The sequence below is a fragment of the Rosa rugosa genome, chromosome 6, assembly GCF_958449725.1.
Source record: "Rosa rugosa chromosome 6, drRosRugo1.1, whole genome shotgun sequence".
Taxonomy (NCBI): Eukaryota; Viridiplantae; Streptophyta; class Magnoliopsida; order Rosales; family Rosaceae; genus Rosa; species Rosa rugosa.
Window position 1 is genome coordinate 38,023,988 of NC_084825.1, and position 14,835 is coordinate 38,038,822.

Below are 14,835 nucleotides of genomic sequence, written 5' to 3' on the forward strand. Positions count from 1 at the left end.
GTGATAACATCCATCAACTATGTGCCTCATTCTTTTGGGGTGACACAGATGACAAAAAGAAGATTCATTGGAGAAGCTGGGAAAGACTTTGTCTCACCAAGCAGGAAGGAGGTATGGGCTTTAAATATATCTATGCTTATAACTTAGCTATGCCTGCAAAGCAGGGATGAATAAGATTAATCACAAATCCAGATTCTTTGATTGCTAAGTTGTACAAAGCAAAAATATATTTTCCACATTATTCCTTTTGGGAGGCCGAGTTGGGGGATTCTCCCTCATTCTCTTGGAGAAGTATTGTCCAGGGCAGATCAACCCTCAAGGCAGGTGTTCACTGGAGAATTGGGGATGGAAGGCAGGTTCGTATATGGCAAGACCGTTGGGTGCCAAATTGTTCTTACTTCTTAGTACCTCATTCAAAAGCCTCTGGACTGTACTCAATTGTGGGTGTCGGACCTAATTGTTTCAGAGACAAGGCAGTGGAAGACCATACTCATTAATACTATTTTCATCCGGAGGTGGCAGCACAGATTCTCTGTATTCCTTTAAGTCATAGGCTGCTGCAAGATACGGTATGTTGGGGACCAGAGAAACGAGGCTTTTATACGGTTAAGTCTGCATACTGGGTGGCTAGAACAAATGTCCTTGAGAATGTGTTAGTTTCTACATCTTCAGGAGACTCTTTTAAAGTGCTTTGGAAGCGACTATGGAAAGCACAAGTTCCGGGCAAAGCGCAAATATGCCTGTGGAGGGCTTGCAACAACTTGTTGCCTACAAGAGCCAAAATCAGTACCAAAGGTTATTCCGGGGATCTTAATTGTTTGCTATGTCAATGTGGTTTCGAAGACACTGCACATGTCTTCTGTCAATGTCCAATTGCGAAGGACATCTTAACCGCTGCACCTTTTAACTTGGAACGTAGCTTACTGCCATCCATCAACTTCAAAGAATGGATGTTAGACCACGCTATGCACCTCCAACAGGACAAGTTTGAACGACTTCTTATGGTATTTTGGGCGTTGTGGCAAAACAGGAACAATAAACTGTGGAATGACACTAGCCAAACAGCATAGAATATCCTGTTGAGTTCGACGACTTGGCTGGAGGAGTTCAAAAGTGCAAGACAGGTCGAAACGAAGCCCAAGCAAACAAGCTGAAGCAGACTTGGAGGCCAGCGCCTCAAGGTAAGCGGAAGCTAAATGTTGATGGGAGTTTCTTATCTAGCAGTACGGTAGGGGGCATAGGAGGGGTCCTCCGCGATGAAGATGGGCGCGCATTTCAAGGCAGCCTTTGCACAGCAGATTTCGAATGCTGCATCAGCCAAGCAGGTGGAGCTTTTGGCGTTAAAAACAGGATTACAGCTGGTTCAACACCTACAGGTGGAACAAGTGATTGTGGAGACTGATTGTCAGGAAGCAGCCAAGGACATTCTTAATTCAAATCATGCTCTTATGGCAGAAGGGGGTCTCATTGACGACATCAAGGTCTGCTTAAGTTGTATGCCTACTGTGTCAATTTTTATTCCCCTAGAACATGTAATAGGGTGGCTCCTATACTAGCCAATATTGCCTATGAAGACGGGCCTAATGTGGTCTCGTATGACAGGGCTCCAGAGTGCATTCTGGTTCTCCTTGTTCAAGAATGTAACCTGCCCAATTAAGGGCTCTTTGATATGGGTAAAGCTATGGTATGTTAACATTTCTCATACATCAACTATTTTTACCACTTTAAGGACTCATGTTACCACTTTAAGGACTAATATTACTATTTTGAGGACTCATATGGTAAACTAAGAAAATTTACCACTTTAAGGACTCATGTTACCACTTTGAGGACTAATATAACTATTTCGAGGACTCATGTGGTAATTAAGAAAATTTACCACTTTAAGGACTCATGTTATCACTTTGAGGACTAATATTACTATTTTGAGGACTCATTTTACCACTTTTAAGGCAATTGTATGCATGTCATACGTTAACACATTGTAGAATTTTCCCTTTGATATGGGTAAAGATATGGTATGTTAACATTTCTCATACATCAACTATTTTTACCACTTTAAGGACTCATGTTACCACTTTAAGGACTAATATTACTATTTTGAGGACTCATAGTCATTTCTTTGATTCAAAAAATAAATAAATATATATATATATATATATATATATATATATATATATATATATATTCCTTCATATTTATTCTCAAAAATAAAAATATTCCGTCATATTATTTGACAAATTAGCCCTTAATTTAGTCAGAAAATAGAATGCATTTTTCTTTGAGTGTGTTTGGATGAGGGAAAAAATGATGGAATTTAATTGAAAGTGAGGATTTCATAATTCCTAAAAGCCAATTCCCTCGTTTGGCATTATCAGATTGGAAATTTTAAATTTCTCTGTGGAAAAAAACGAAGGAATTCGTTATTTAAATTCCTCACTTCAATTTCCACCAAAATAGGTGTTATTTACGAATTCCTTTGCAGTATTCAATTTTTATTTCCAAAACAAGACTTTTTTCTATTTTATCTTTTTATTTTTTTTTTAACTTTCTTAATTTATTACACATTTCAAATCCTAAATAGATGCAACCAAACAATAGAAAATGCAATTAATGGAATTTTAGATTGATGGAATTAAAGATTCCATCATTTATAAATTCCTACGGATTTTATAATTTTCTCATCCAAACGCACCGTAAATTCTATAACAGTGTTGTGGTTTTCTATGACTGTCTTTAGGATCTCCTAACAACTAATCATAAATTACCAGGAAATGTAAGATTTACCAAAATTTCAAAAGAGACAGTTGATGCCAATTAATTATTGCATCGGAGATTAAGATGTGATATATCAGTTTCTGAAAAAAGTAAGAGCCTTACAGCCTCACCATTCTATCTTCAATTTTGTGGACCTCACGTACGTAGTGTCAAACGTCCATGCAAACAATACATTAGAGGGGCGGCTACTCTATCTACCTATCTCTTATCTCATCATATATCAATAGACTGATTCGTTCGTCTGTCATACTTTGTGCTGGATTCAAAAGCAAAAGATTCGTATGTGGATCATTTTCGTCCAAGAAATTAACAAACACGTACAAAACCAGAACCAGAAGATCCAGAAGATGAAAAAGGGAGAAAACTACAGGCAACGTAAAAGCCCGATCGAACTGATGGATAGCTAAGAAAGTAGTCTGTGGAACCAGAATTAATGGGTGACTGAACTTATATATGGTTAATAATGTTACACTTGCCCGTTGTGTGACCACAAATGAACTAGCTAGCTTCCGCTATATATATAGAATCGATTAAGGCTAACAATCCCTTTCGCTTGGAATGCAGACAATACACAACATTACATTTCGCTCTCACTAGCTCTAGCTAACAGATACTGCACTTTTCACTTGTAATTACAATGTTTCTAGAATTTTCTGTGTTATGCTTATGCATGTGGTGCTTCTTGGCTTTGATTGAATATAAGAACCGAGTTGTTTGAGAAGTTTTACTTTTGTCTCTGTTTTGCAAGAAATAAAGAAAATTATAAGAAGATGACCTGAGAGAGTAAATCCAATGCTCTCTTTCTATCATTAAGGCAAAATTCTATACAGAAAGGAATTCTCATAATGAAGCGACCAACCGACGTATTTTGGATTTTTGGTCCCTAAATTCTTCACATATATAGTGTATATCCGGTATCAAAGCTCTAATACAAATATACCAGGCCCTAAGAGACTCAACTATTCATTAAGGATTGTATGAAATCATGAAAATATAAAGGGCAAAAAAGAATTGTAAATGATGTTGTTTTTGATCATAAGGAACGAATAAGAATGGAGGAAACACAAGTAAAAAACCTTAATTATTTGATTCGTCTTCTTTACCTGCTAAAAGCCTAAAGCTAAAAGTAGTCACCCAAGTAATCATGAGATTAATTTGGTCGGTCCAAACCTTTTAATTAAGTTATATATGCTTTCATCCGTATAATTATTTCTTCTACTCATATCCATCCATATATATTTATAGGATTAAATACTCGTTACTCCTCATACTTTTACATGAAAAACAGTTTAGTCCAAAATTTTAAAATTAAACAGTTTAGTCCTTATTCTTTCTAATTCTCACACAACAGGTCCTAAAATGACTATTATACCCCTCACTTTTTATTTTTTTCTCTTTTCTCTCTCTCTCTCTCTCTCTCTCTCTCTCTCTATATATATATATATATATATATATATATATATATATATATATATATATATCCGCTTTGAAAATTAACGTGTGAAGTTCGAGTTTTTTGTCACTTTTTGGTCGCACATCCACATCTCGACCGTTCAGTTTTTAGGTACTAGTGTATAGATCATCTCTGCAAATTTTAAGCCAAAATGATGATCGTTAAGGCATTGATAACTGCCTTAAAGCTAGTACGGTTCAGGTTGACAGATTCAGTCCGTCCATTGGTTTAAGCGAGTTAGATACCTTAACGATCATCAATTTGCAGAGATGATCTATACACTAGTACCTAAAAACTGAACGGTCGAGATGTGGATGTGCGACCGAAAAGTGACCCAAAACTCGAACTTCACACATTAATTTTCAAAGCGGAGCTCCGCTCTGGATAGGATCTGTACACACACACACACACACACACATATATATATATATATATATATGTGTGTGTGTGTGTGTGTGTTATATATGTGTATGTGTGTGTATATGTGTATGTGTGTTATATATATATGTGTGTGTGTGTGTGTGTGTGTGTGTGTGTGTGTGTGTGTGTGTGTATAGAGAGAGAGAGGCAGAAAAAATAAAAAAATAAAAAGTGAGGGGTATAATAGTCATTTTAGGACCTGTTGTGTGAAAATTAGAAAGAATAAGAACTAAACTGTTTAATTTTAAAATTTTAGACTAAATTGTTTTTCATGCAAAAGTATGAGGAGTAACGAGTATTTAGTCCATATTTATATATACACACATTCGTAATTCTTAGATTTTGTGTTAGGGTGCAGTTATTGCCACCCTACTATTTACTTTGTTTACCCTACAACTTTCTGATTTATTGAAAGACTAAAATACCCTAATATAAAATTACAATAAAAGACAATCTCTTATTAAAAATTACAATTTTTTTTTTTGATTACATCCTACAAATGTTCTTAATATTTTCAATCACCGTTAAGCTGCTCTCTTTCTTTTTACACACCAGTTCGGTGGACTTGTTGGTCTTCTTCTTCGCTTTCAGTTTTTATATTATTACTAGGTAACTATAATGATCATTTCGTTTTTCAAATGTGGGTTCTTGATTTAGTTTTAATTTGAGTTTGCTTTATAGAAGATATAGTGAGAGCCCATGTTTATTCAATTTTGTTTCTGTGCTTCCCGCTTTGTCTACTCAGAGAGACTTCCAAGATATTTTTGATAGATTGAGGAAGGAATGAGCCCAAAACTTTGATCGCTTTTTTATATGCAACTTCTATTTTTTTTTTTTTTTTCTACTTTTTTGCTACTGCCTTTGCATCACTTCAAGAAATGCCCACCAACTGTTTGAAGAAATGCATGTGTTACGTCCTTGATTTTCATTTGTTCTTGATAAGAAAGAACCTTCATGATTCATTGGGCAATTGTGTCCATATTCAGTCCTATTTTATCAGCTGAATGAGCTAGCATTGCACACTTTACGTTGGAGTGAAGGCAAATAGAAAAAGAACTCGAGTTAAACCCTATATTGGAAAAGAAAAATATATTTTGGATACTGCAAATGGGTGAATAAAGTAAACTTGAATTTTAAAAAATATATGTAGGGTGAACAAAGTAGTTAGTAGGGTGGTTTGAAAAAGGATATTTTTGGTACTACAAATGAGTGAACAAAGTAAACTAGAAGTTAAAAAAATAAATGTAGGGTGAGAAGAGAAAGTAAGGTGAACAAAGTAATTAGTAGGATGACAATAGCCGCACAATTTGTGTTAATATATAGCTTATTATAGCCACTCATGCCTCTTCAAAAGTAAGTCAAACCCCATTGGCGTTTGGTACTGTTAATTATGCCAATCCCTAAAAAGATCAATAGCTCTATTCCACTTTCAACGATGACAATATATATGGATTTTATATAAATGTGATGGGTTGGAGACATTCTTCCTTTGTTTATTATTTATTTATTTTATATATAAATTACTATATTTGCTAATATTATATACTTGTGTATATTCTTGAAAATTTGTTGGATGATGAAATTGTCACGCTCAAATAAAGAAATGAAGTATGATATTGTCATGCAAGTGTACGTGTGAACCACGAGGCCTTTATGCCGTTTGGCTTTCTTTAAAAGTGAGGCCAATATTATACACTTAGTCCTTAATCAAGTGATTCAAGTCATTAGTTATAGGGTTATAAATTAATTTTTTTCAATAGAAGAGTCTTGTGATTAGGTTTCCGATTATGGTATGCTCATGATGACTTGAATTCGAAGTAAAATAATTTCAGAACAAAAATAAGTTAAAAAGAGAAGACGACTAGATATGAAATTATGACTGGACGTGTAGTAGTACGCGCTTAAATAACTAAGAGAACTAATTTGGGATCAGGATGTAGACATATTGAAGACAATTTCTAAAAGAAATAAAAGAGCTCGATCACTTCATTATGTGAGTCCTCTTACTTTGTGTTAGCAAATGTTAAGAAATTTCATAAACTAAAATATTTTTACCTCTCACAAGGTCAGAGTTCGAAATTTCAAAGATCAATAAAAATTTTGATATATTTTGAGTACTCAAAAACCAACTTCGAATGCCCAGTACCATTTGGTCTAGTGGCATAGTCTCCCCTTCGTAAGTGGGAGGTTGTGAGTTCGACTCACGAAAGACTAGTTGTAGCATTTGAGTTGTTTATTTGATCAAAAAAAAAAAAAAAAAAAACCAACTTCGAATATAATTTAGACATCCTTCAAAGGTAAAAAATTCTGTCAAAAATTTGGGTAGTTTCTAGAAAATCTAGACCCAAAGTGTTACCGGACAGGAGACGTAACCACCCCTACAGATAACGACCATTCCTAACTTCTCAAGTGCATGCCTATTACAACGACACATGTGACGTCGAGCTTGACACGGCGGCATTCGCCCATTGAAATCAAACGAAGCCCTGACCAGAGCGGAGGGCATCCAACGTGGATCAAACCCTGGCGGCATTCTAACTCGACGGCCAGGATCCCTCGCCGCCCAAAGACTGTGAAAACCCGCATACGTACTTTGACATATGACTCACCCCAGGGACCCAAAAATTGACCACTGGATTAACCAACCACGCGCCGCCCAACTGCGAGTATCGGATCGTAGCTAAATGATTCACCGAGACCCACAACCTGCGACTGACGTCGTCATCTTGCAACAGTGTCACAGTTATCGTTACAGTTACGGATCGCGTAAAAAGGTTTCACTTTTTTTCAGTGGGTGTCGGAGTAATGCGGAGTTCGAGGTTTTCAACTTTTCACCTAGATCGGTGAATAGTAAGGAATTTGGCTCCTTTTTGACTCGTATGTACGGCCAGAGGTGGATTGAATGGGAAAAAGGGCGGTGTTTGGGTCCTTTTCTCACGTGGTGTTGGGACCCTTGAGAATTGAGGTTACAAATCAGTTGCATGCTTACCTCCTTTTTTTAAATTTCTTTTACTGCTGAAAAGTGAGTGGCATTATAAATTTGGTAACTTTTTTTTTTTTTGGTGAATTGTGAAATGGTAAATTATATATGCTGAGAAATACAATTAAGAAAATAATCATGTATCAATTCGTTAACAAGATTTAGGAAATTTTTGGAAGACGTGATTGATTTTGGAAGACGTACATGTACATATTTGGTAAATATGGAAATTTTTGGATCATTGGTAGACATTGTCATTGAAGACATGGTAGAATGACTAAACATTGCTTACATATTACAAGATTTGAATCCATTTCCTTTTCAGGGAGATCAGATGTACGGATTTAAAATTATTCCACAAGATGGAAGAATGTACCAATAATGTATGTGTGCATATTATGAAGGAATTTGATGAACCACATATTCATCTCCTTCATGGCGAAGCGAGACAGAGAAATCTAAAAATTAGCTTGTGTGTTTCCCCAACCTAGAAGAATGACCCAACAACCAGTGTACATGTCATGTCTATATACTTCCTAAGGAGACGGTTGTAGAAATCCAAACACTAGCTAACTTGTTTTAGTCCTCTATTCAAATGCATGTTGGAAGACCTAACAAAGCAATTTATATTCGATTTTATATACAAGAGATCTTTGTTCTAATTTTTGTTTTGTCTGAGAGATGAAAGGAACACACAAATTAGCTTGCTTTGTTTCACCAAGTACTCATCCTTTGATTTGTTCGAAAATTTTCACTCGAACACATCGATGGTGCTCTTTAAGAAAATAATAACATGAATAATAATGCAGCCAATTTACTTCACCAACACCGTACTTTCGAATCTGTTGATACTAATTTTATAAAAATAGATTATCATAGATCTAACCCAGTTCTAGGATAGGAAAATAGTGATACCTATACGAGTTTTTAATTTAGCATGAAATATATTTAAAATGCGTACGAGTTCTTACTTCTTCTTTTTTTTTCTTTGATAAAGTACACTTGTAATACTTAGCTTAAAGAATTTTGAAGAAATGCTCTAGCAAACGTAAGATTTCGTTACCTACCAACCGAGCTAAAAATACCATTCAATAGAGGGATTAGGTGGGATATGAAAAACCCAGTGGTCACCAAAGAAATAGTTACCTTCAATTTTTCAACCCCAACTCCAAATCACATGTCATCCCATTCCAGAAACGAAAAAAACATGGTTTTCTTTCCTCTCTGTTAGGATTTACTAAAGGGTGTCTCTGAGGCTTTGAATTTCAGATGAGTCATTCAAAGATTGTGTCTTTCCCAAAAATTACCTCCTTTGCAAACTTACAAAGAACCCAAGAGTGAGTTGGACGCGCCAAAGCTTCGCGTGACATGCAAGTAGATGGTTTTGTTTCTACAGCTGCTTCATGCACCTAAAAGGGCCATGAACTGAGCTCCACTGCTTACATTATACATGCTCAATTCTTCAACACGTTCCTGCAGTACCCATAAAAGCTCTCTCTCTCTCTCTCTCTCTCTCTCTCTCTCTCTCTACTTCTTCTTCCTTCTCTCTCTAGCTTTCCATTAATTTTTCTTTTTTCCTCCATCAATTTTCTTTCTTTTTTCTCTTTCCTATTCTGCATTGCTTGTTTTGATTCGGATTTTCTGCACACTATTGTGTCCAATTCCCCCACCCTCCTTTCTCCCTAATCCCATCCTTTTCACCAAAGCATTATTCGATTTCGTCTTGGCCTCTCTTTTCTCTCTCTCTCTATCTTTTTTTTTTTTTCAAACCAAGTTGCTATTATCCCCCTGTTTCCCCAATTCTCTCAACTCTATCTCTCTCATTTCTGGTTTTGCTCTGCACTTCTCTGAGAGAAGGATTGGAAATGAAGGTTGGAATCTGGATTTCCGCTTTTGGATTTCTGAATATTCATTCTTTTTCACAATTTTCAGTCAAGTTTTTCGCTTTTCGGGTCCTGATTCTTCAAGAGCTTTTTTGTGTTGTCTTCCTTTTTGTGTTTTTGCTTGACTGGTTTTGTTTTTAAGGAGCTTAAGGCATGGTTGTTGATGTGTTTTGCTCAAAATCTTAGTTTAATTAGTCTCTTGGAATATTTAAACATGGGTCTCTATCTGGGAAGAGTCAAATTTGCAAATTCTGCTTTTGCTTATAATAGTTCTGGGGTCTTTATAAAAGAATTTGTTCAGATTTAGACTACTAGTGTTCAGAATTTTTCTTGTTCCTTCAGTGATGGCTTAGTGGTTGGATTCTGAATCAGATCTCTGTTTTTGTTGATATGTTCTTGCAGAAGTTTATTCTGAGATTGGATTTGCATGATGACAAAGCCAAGCAGAAGGCATTGAAGACAGTCTCTACTCTTTCAGGTACAAAATCTGAGATTCATGAATTTTTATTGATGAACAGAGAAAAAGAAATCTTTAACTAATATAAATTGGATGGAAAGTAGTGGTTGGAAGATTTCACCACTACTTTCAATTATAATTTTCCTAAAGAAGCAAGAGATGTGGATGGGAAAATGTTAAACAAAGAAGTTATCTTTTTGTTCTTATTCATCTATGGCAAATTGGTTGAACAACAAAACACAGAGAAGAGGAAACAAAGAGAAGGTGAGAGATTTCTGTAGAAGGCTCTTTCTGTGTATGCATGAAATGAGGTGAAGATGACAGCTAGCTAGTATTTTGTAAAAATGTCCATTTGAAATATGTAGATTTATGACCTCTCATAAATGAAAATGAGTAAAGCGGTGTGTGTTGCAAGTATACAATAAATACAGTGAGGTCACTTTCGAAACAATTTGTGGTCTGGTTTGTGCAAGTTTCAAACTTTTAGTGCAGTTTGATATGAATTAAGAATTTTCAGTTGATTGTTTTGATCATACAATTTGTAGGCATTGATTCCATCGCCATGGACATGAAGGAGAAGAAACTAACAGTGATCGGGTCGGTGGATCCAGTGAATGTGGTGAGCAAATTGCGCAAGTATTGGCCAACAACAGATATAATCTCAGTAGGGCCAGCAGTAGAGCCTAAGAAAGAGGAGCCAAAGAAGGAAGAAGCAAAGAAAGAAGAAGGAAAGAAGGAAGGAGAGGAAGCGAAGAAAGAAGGGGAAGAGGCGAAGAAGGAGGAACCCAAGAAAGAGGAGGAGAAGAAAGAAGGAGGAGGAGAGGAAGCTAAGAAAGAAGAGCCAAAGAAAGAGGAAGAGAAGAAAGAAGAAGAGAAGAAGAAAGAGGTTCCTCCTCCAGACCCCGTCTTAGAGCTTGTCAAGGCTTACAAAGCATACAACCCTCACATGACCACTTATTACTATGTGCAAAGCATGGAAGAGAATCCAAATGCTTGTGTTATTTGCTAAGCAAGCAAGAGCTCAGTATGTTCCTCAGAATGACGGACTTAAATCATCTTCCCAATGCCAATAGGAGGCCAAAAACCCAGACATTAGGAGCTGTTCTACTCTGTATATAGAATGGTAATGCCTCATTGAAATGTTGAATTAAACATTAGTAATGTGTGTAGAGAAAATAAACATGAATTCTAAATTTTGTTTTGATCTCATCATAAGTGTACTTCATAGTCTTGTTAGTGTGTAATGAGGAGCAGATCCAAAAGGGTGGAAGTGTAAGCAACCACCCCACTCGACTATCTATATATAGTATATTAAAATATCGTGTAGTTCCATGTGTTTTGCTATTTTCTTTTAACGATAGATAAAGAAATTTGTTGTTAGGGAAGAATGATAGAGAATGAGATCGAAAAGCGCAAAGAGGTTAAGAGCGAGCAAGGTGTTTGATAACTACCACTTGCCCCAAGAAAATTAAGGTGCAGACTTCTTAACTTGCAATCAAAAAGAAAAATTTATGGATCGACCTCTATGTAGCTAGTGTATGCTACTACAAGTGTTATAACTTTTTTTCAACTACAACAAACCAAATGGTAAAAAAAAAAAAAAAAAATTTACTGGGTAATTAACGAAGATGAAAGATAAATTTCTCTTTAGTAACTAAGCAAGAGTAACTCACTAGTGGGTGTGGGTCATGTGAGTTTCTCTTATTTCAGGTGCTTCTTTGTCTTTCTCTGGGACTTGTGCTTTAAATGAACTGAATTGGGGCTCATGGTCCTCATGTGGCTTTGTGGCTGTCATTGAGTTGTCTCTATTTTACTGCATAGGCTTCAGATTCATGGACCCCTTTGGATTATTAACTGGTCATTTTAGTAATCATGATCTCTTTCCTTTATCCTCTGTTTTTATTGTTTGATGTAAGGAGGGTAGCAGTGCTTCAATTGGAAGGTATAAGTTAGCTTATGGAACTTTCTGTTTCAAGAATCATGGTTTGTTTGATTGCTTACAGATCTTTTTTCAAGCTTTTCCAGCCACTTATTTAGGTTAGGTTACTCTCCTCAGAATTCCCTTTTTTTTCTTTTTCCAATTTTTAATCATTTGAGGTAATATAAGCTTCTCAAGTTCCATTCTGGTTTCTGTGATGGCAGATTATCAGTTATTGCTTCCATTTTATGCAAGGTATTTCAAAAGCTAGCTTCCAATTAAGGTTAATTCAACCTAGCTTTGAATTATTTTATCATATTGCTTCTGTAATGCACATGAAGACCGTAGTATGTAATACATAAACTAACAATAGCAAGCATGTGATTAAGTATAATTTTATTGTTTGTACCTGCAACACATTCACAGTGCATAGCAGTACAAATATTCTTCTAACAAATAATAAAACTTCAAAAAATAAAATACAAGAATATACTTGGTGCAACTCTGAACATTCCCTACTGTGTTTTGAAAGCAATCATCAAGATTCAAGACCATTCAAAAGCAAAAGTATTGGTTGAAATGGATCTGGTCTTTTTAACTCTTCTCAATAGTACTCTTCTGTCAGCCATTTTCTATGAACTAATTTCAGAAGCTAGGGTGGCTGAAGGCTTCAACCCAAAGAACAAGAATAAAGAGGTCTCCATAAGTTCAAAGAAACTGGCTGCTCCCATTCTTACTTTCAACACCCTACTATAATATAGAAAAAGCAAAGTTACCAAATACATTGTATGGTAAATTCATGTCATAACATAGTCAAAGTTCAATTCTTTTGCATTCCGTGAAGAGTTCAAATCTAAAATGTTTGATTTTTTTTTTTTAATAAATAGAAGATTAGGCGATATTAGGTCATCTGTGACAACCGATTTAGGACGTTAAGCACCCACCCACAATCCCGAAGGAAATAGGGTTATCACAGCCGGGAACTCACCGCATGTCCCTCCATTTAAATTTATCAATAAAATAAAAAAGAAAAGAATACATGAAGATGAAGGGGGACCAAATCAAAACCTTCCCCAACAAAAGTAATTTCTAGAATTCAATATGATCTGGTTTGAATGCAGGCGAGATCGATCTGGTTTGAATCCGAATAGATTGGTGACGTCAAACCCCGACCAGAGCTCATTTTTGGCTAAATGGGGTTGTCGGGCTGCTATTGTTGCTGGTGCTGTGAAGGCGGTGAGGGACTGGCGGCGTCAGCGGCTTGGTGTTGGTGGTGGTACGACGATAGGTATAGGAGGCAAGAAAACTTCTGGGCCTGGCGTAGACTTCTCACACTTTGGGACGGATCTTAGGACTGGGGTCTGGAGTTCGGCCCATTTTGGGTAGATATGTTTTTAATCATTAGTTTCTTTATCTTTTTAGTTGTAAGTTATTTACCACTTTCAATAAGTCTTGACCACCTTATGGTTTGGAGATATGGGCTTGGTCTTAGTCTGTGCACCTTGTGTGCCTTGTCTGCTCTAGGTAGGCGGCGAATTCGTTGCATTGGCAAATGGTCGCAGTCTCCTAGCCTAGTGGCAGAGTGAAACTAAGTGTCACGGGGTTTATATTCATGTGGCAATATAGTGGGAAAGCTGTATTATTTGTAATAATGTTTCTTCGTATTTGAGTTATATTTCCAGTATATCACCACAATTGTAAAGCGAATGGAATAGCCAGTTGTGCTAGTGAACAGTGTTGATGCTTGCTAGAATACATTGTTTTAGTTGCGACTCTTGTTTTTTTTTTTGAAAGGGGCTGGTGCGGCTGCCCTCAAGCCTTGATTAATGAAATTGTATAATAGTAAAACAAAAATGAGGGTTGCTAAGCTATGCATTAGCAAAAACATGCATGAACAACCTTGATAAATGAAAGCAAGTGCAGCCTTGATGCTGGGCCCTCATCTTGTAGTTGCAATAGAAGTATAAGGAGGGTTTGTTAATTAATTACTCCCACACTACTACCCTTGCCAACTAACCAAAGCAGCGCAGCACATTGAACACCCACGTACGATCCAACTCTCAATCATGTCATGGTGCCCAGCATTGGTAACCCACATATTAATTAAGATTGTCTATAAAAATGTGTTTCTGTGTAGACGTGTAGTCCCGCTAGGTAAGAAGACTATAAGAATCACTGATGCCCCGCCTCGATACCTGTCCAAAGAGAAGAAACATGTCAAAAGGAAGACTGACGGTGCCGGTCTCGAACACTTCGATGCCTAAGTCAATATCGGTGCCGATCTCAAATCGAAACTTGTTACAAGATTTCCATATAGCCATAAGAGCAAAGAGGCCACTGGCAAGCCACAGATTCTTAAGTTGAGGTGAAAAAGCCTTACTTGTAAAAGAACTCCAGAGATCGTTAAGGGATCCATGTGATGGCAAAGATAACCATAACAACAAGCAAGCCATTGCCGCACATGTTGTGCAAAAGAAAAATTAACAAATAAGTGAGGCAGATCCTTCATATGACCATCAAAGCAAAGCTGACAAAGTGAGACCATTGGAATACCACGTTGTTGAAGTTGATCATCAGTAGGAAGCTTAAGATGAAATAAGTGCCAAGCAGCATGGAGTAGCGAGGAGGAATAAAACCATGCTAAATACTAGAAGCTCAATCCTGCATCCTGAAATGGGGGCGAACCAAATCATAACCATCCGAAAAACAAAATAACCTAGAGGAACAATTTTTCCAAATAAGAAGATCACTCTCTGGAGCATTTGGTAGGGGGATCTCAAGAATTTTCCTAGCAAAATCTGGAAATAAAATGGAGAAGGGAAAAGGCAAAGTCCATTGTTGATCCAATATAAAATCAGCAACACGAGGTTTTACATAATGAGAGAACGAAACCGCATTTAGCTGATGAACAAGAGAAGAATTCAACTATTTTTTGACCAAACGTAC

General features: G+C 36.5%; 1 pseudogene; it reads left to right on the forward strand.

Moving 5' to 3' along the window:
- The first annotated feature begins 1,262 nt into the window (after positions 1-1,262).
- On the forward strand, positions 1,263-11,297 carry LOC133716734 (uncharacterized; annotated as a pseudogene).
- Positions 11,298-14,835: the final 3,538 nt, after the last annotated feature.